The sequence below is a fragment of the Gouania willdenowi genome, chromosome 6 (assembly GCF_900634775.1).
Source record: "Gouania willdenowi chromosome 6, fGouWil2.1, whole genome shotgun sequence".
Lineage (NCBI taxonomy): Eukaryota > Metazoa > Chordata > Actinopteri > Blenniiformes > Gobiesocidae > Gouania > Gouania willdenowi.
In genome coordinates, this window is record NC_041049.1 from 57,297,896 (window position 1) to 57,303,655 (window position 5,760).

Sequence of the window (5,760 nt, forward strand, 5' to 3'; positions counted from 1 at the left end):
TGGAACAATTAGTTTAAACTGGCAAATAATGGGCGTGACAAATTGTGAATGTGGTTAAATTGGCAAAAAAAAAAAAAATAAGCATGAATGATGGTGAAAAGAGGTTAAAAGTGACGATAATGGCTCAACATACGTGACATTAGATGGGAAAAGTGGTGGAAAGGGTTTATAAGTGCAGAAAATGTGTTTAAAGTGGAAAAAAATTGCAGTAAATTTGATGGAGAAGTGTCAGAAATGGGGGTAATGTAGAAAAATACATTAAAAGGAGCAAAAAATGGCAAGAAAAAGTGATTAAACGGTGTAAGTTTGGTGTAGTTGCAGAAAAAAAAAATTGTTCTAAAAATATTGTTAGTTTCTTGAAGGCATCTGATGACGCCCTCCTCGTGTCCCCTGACCCCAAGGTTGAGAACCCCTGCTATAGATGACTACAGACAGATTTGATATTTGTGTGAGTTTTATTCATGGCTGAATTTACAGCATGGGTCCAGATGAAATCCTCTCCCACAGATGGAACGATAAGTGTCTCTTATCCTCAACTGAAAAACACACACAGACACTAAACTAATAAGAGCCATTGTGGAATAAAACACACGGACAGATGGCTGCTTTTATGAAAGGATTTTCACAATAAAGGTCCTTGGGGAGGTTTTTGCGCATTGAAGAGACACTTCTACAAGTTTATGAAGAAGTATGTTGCATTTCCTTTGACAAATACTGAAAAATAAAGAAAAATGTTTTTTTTTTTTTTTTGTTATTCAGGAAAATGTTAATAATTCTGAAAAAATTGATGGAAATTTGACAATGTAAATGTCTGTTAGCTCAAGTGAATAACTAATATTTTTAAGATGAAACATGAGCACAAACCTCCACCAACGTCCAAATCTCCTCAATCAGATATTAACATACAGTATTATAACATTCACACTTTAAAGGCTATTGAGTTAAAAAAGTCAATAAAATGTGTTTTCTGGAGTCAAACTTCATAAAGATCAGTCGACTGTGAACAAATTTTTACATTTTTAAATCCTCAAAATCTAATCACTTGTTCCTCTTCCCATTCCAGTTTTTCCAAAATCAATCTGTTCGTTTTCATGTCAGAATTTTCACGAACAAAAACATAAACCCTGGTAAGAACATGACGTCCATGGCAGAGATAATGACTGTGATGAATATAATAATTGTAATAAACGGTAAAGAAAGTATTTGCTCATTAATGATCTGACATAAACACAGTGTTTGATTTGAACTGTATTACAATAATTAATGCATAATAAACACCAGGTTTGGGGTCAATTACAGTTACGTTTTCAATTACCCATATTCAATTACAGTTGGATTATGATGACAGTTACCAGCATTTTTTCCAAATTACAATAAAATTACAATTGTTTTCATCCTCAGAAAGTCAATTAAACAATTACGTTCTCAATTACTCAAATTCAATTACAATTAATCTCTTCTGTGATGATAACGGGTCCTAAATCAGCTGTAAAATATACTAAAAATAAACATTTATCATCTAATTTCTCTCCTATCTATTGGTCACCTTGTAAGTCTTCCTAATCAATGAAAATATTAGTATTAATATTTTTGGTGTGGGCCTTTTTTGTGTCACTATACGCCACAATTAATTTTTTTTAATTTTAATAATTGGTAACTACATATGTGTAGAACTGTAACATGGTTCCACAGCTTTACGTTCAATTATAATTGACCATTTTTATAGAATTTGTATGGCAATTACAATTACAAAGTCAATTATCTAAACTCAAATACAATTTAATTACGATTACGACAGCTACAGCTACAGGTTTTTTAGATTACAATTACAATGATAATGATGCCATAATTGTAATTAATTATCAATTATGTGATTACAATTATAATTGACCCCAACCCTGATAAGCACACACGCACGCACACACACACACACACACACACACACACACACACACACACACACACACACACACACACACACACACACACACACACACACACACAGTTGTAAACTGCTGAGGCAGCATGTGTAGTGTGATGCATTCCTTTCGCTGACTGAGTGGCAGGTAGTGATAAATAGAGCATGTGAAGGTTTACACCACAGGTGTACAACTCATGGTCCGGGGGCCAATTCCGGCCCTTTGGAGCATCCGAATTTGGCCCACAGGAGAAAGTCAAAATGAAAGAAAAAACCTGAGTCAATGTGTAAGTGAAACTCAACAATATTTGCAGGGGGCTCACAGTTTTTCCCGGTGGTCATATCTCATGATTACAGTCATTTTTAGATTTTTTTGACCAATTTCTATTAAAAGAAGATAAATGTTATGTAATAATTTTGAGTTTTTCCAACTGTTTAATTGGAAAAACTCAAAAGTCTTACAAAGTACTTAAATTTTTCTCAAATTCTTACATAATATTTACCTTATTTTAATAGAAATTGGTCAAAAAAATCTAGGAAATTTAAAGTGGAGATCCTGTTGGGACTGATGTATGTCACTTATTGCTTGGATGTTGTCGGTTTCTGACATATTTTGTATTTTATGTATACGTAGGAGTGCAAACTTGGGCACAATATCATCGTAATGACTCATTTTCCTGCATTAAATCTGCGTCCGACTTAAGACTTGAGTTTGACGCCCCTGGTTTCTTCATATCACTGTAACTCTGCTGCAGACTCAGACATTTTGTCCTCATGTAGACGGAAATAACTCTTTCATTTGCCTGCGTGTGCGATCAGTGTCCACACGTTGTCATTGTTATAGACCAGAACATTGTGATCAGACTGAATGGATGAGTAGGTTGTCCTTTCTCTGCGTGTGTGCCCTGTAGCATTTCCAGCATAAAGCTGCTGATGACCCACTTTAAACGTTTTACAAATGATCCCTAAAATAACCTGTGAAACATCCTGGTACTGGTGTCTGAGAAATGCCAAAGTAAAAATAAATGTTTCACGGCAAGAGGATTTATGAGTAAAAACGTCCTGAAATATTCCAGCTTTGTTCATCACTTCCATGTCTGGTTCATATTCTAATTCTGTCCCAGACAATAAAACCCATTTACTGTCTGTAAGTGAGATATCAAGCTTAGCACTAACCGCTGCAGTAAAATGAACATAAAATAGAGACGCATTAAATTCACTGGGGTGTGAATTTTTTAGTGGATATTTAACGGAGCAGTGAGGAAATGAAACTCATTTGTTCCAAAAGAGGTTGAACACATTACATGATTCAATGTACTGTATCCTATAACATCATGATCTGAGGGTGAAAAGTCACTGTACTTTTAATTGACATTCTGGTAGATATATTTTAATCTTTATAGTTGAACTCCTCCATCCGTGAAATGGTTTTGTGCAGCGTTGGTGTATTTCAAAGCACAATCCTTATTGTATTTAAGAACAATCCTTATGGTACAGTATTTACACACGGAAACAGCTTTTATTGTGGTAAATCCCACCAGCCTCGGTCCCTTTGCCAGAGAATGACTGTGGCTAAGCTTTTATTAGGATGTGACTGAAACAATAAAGAAAATAAAAAAATAAAAATGATGCCAAATCAGACATGGGCAACTGGTGGCCCGGGGGCCACATGCGGCCGTGGGTCAAATTTTGTGCGTCACTCAAAGCAAACACACAAAATGACACAAACATGCAAAACTACACAAATGTACTGTAAAAACATTTAAAAAAAAATAAATAAAGAAAAATAGTAAATACTGAAAAGCACAATGATAAAAGGGAAACACAAAGGATGACTACAGATAATCAAAAGGACAAAAAAAAACTACAAAGAAAATGACAGAAAAATACACATTACAGAAAAAACTACAAGTCCAAAAAACGATAACAAAAAAATCACGTGAAAACCTGTGTTTTTTTCCTTTACTGATGATCAGATCAGTCATTTATTCTAAATACTGGCATAAATATGGACAATGTGGCCCTCGGATCAGACAATCACACTCATGTGGCCCCCGCTGTGATCAAAGTTGCTTATATCTGTGATGAATAATGCAAAAGTAATCCTTGTTTGGTTGCTTTACATATTGTTTTTCTTGTGCTGCAGTTTTTTTTTTTTATTACATTACTTATTTAAAAAACTGGGTCAGGAAAGGAAATAAGTTCTATAAATCAGGGGTGAAAAAAAAAACAACATATGTTCTTCTCCCTTATGTGTACAATTGTTATTTTCAGTTGCCCAGAAGTGCTTTGTAAGGACATAGAGTTTATCTAAAAAGTAAAAAGATCTGTTCATGCCAGGATTGGGGTCAATTATAATTGTAATCACGTAATTGATTATTAATTACAATTATGGCGTAGTTATAGTTGTAATTGTAGTTTTTTTAAAAAAATCTGTTGCTGTCATAATCGTAATTAAATTGTAATTGAGTTCAGATAATTTACTTTGTAATTGTAGTTGCCTTGAAAATTTTATAAAAATGGTCAATTAACTGAGGAGCCATATTACATGTAATTAACAATTATCTAAATATGTTTCATATCAAGTTTTCCCACATTTTGCCATTTAAAATAATATTAAAACCAATATTTTAATTGATTATGAAGCCTAAAAAGGAAACCAATAGATAATAAAGAAATCAGATGATAGATATTTGTTTGTAGTGTATTTTACGGCTGATTTAGGACTCGTTAGCATAAGAGATGCTAACAGACAGCTAACACAAGAGGAAGGTTAACTTTTATTAGTTTATTTATTTCAGGCTCAGTAATTGTGATTAATTGTAATTTAACTTCAGTAATTGAAAACTGTAGAACTGTAACACGGTTCCGCAGTTTTGCGTTAAATTATAATTCACAATTTTTATAGAATTTTCCTGGCAAATACAATTACAAAGTCAATTATCTGAACTCAATTACAATTTAATAACTTTATTTTGTAAAGCATTTTACATTTAGTCATCTCAAAGTGCTACAGAGACAATAGCAGAGGAAAAAATAATAATTCAACAGATAAAAGCAAAAAATAAAAGTGATTAAAATCAATAGAACATAATTTAGCAGAAAGCTTTTGTAAAAACATGACTAGTCTGTGGGCAGGGAGGGTGTACGACGACGATTACGACAGCCACAGATTTTTAAAATTACACCGTAATTGTAATTAATTATCAATTACAATTGACCGCAACCCCGGTTAGCACACATCAGTGCCAACATCTCTGTAGATTGTAATCAGAGTACTGCTATCAGCTGTTAAACCCTACAGTGATCAGGATGATATTTTGCTCATCCAGTAGAAATATAGGCAGTAGGTAAATAAACACTACATGTTTAATGTCTATACATTTATAATACACACCAGGCTTTACGTCTAACTATTCAGTGGTTTTTTTTTTATAAATGGCAGTTAATGAATGAAAACATCTGTACGGAATGTGATCACACCATGTGTATCTTATGCTATTGTACAAAATAAAAGCTTCATAACGCTAAAGCTTCAAAGCTCGTCTTTCATTGTGAGTCAGACTGTGTCCCAATAGTCCTTCCTATCTCCTTTCCTATCCACTTTTCCTTAACCCCGTGAAAGGTGATAGGAAAAGGTGATCACGTTTGTTTTGACAATCAGACGAACTTCCACTAGGTGATGTAATAATCCTACGGCCATGACTCCTTTTCACAGAAAATTCAGAAGCTCTTTTATCATGGCCACCACTTAAACACTTCCAGTAGTTAAAGAACAGTGGATAGGAAAGGAGATAGGAGGGACTATTCAGACGCAGGGTTAGTTTAATGATGACGGAGAC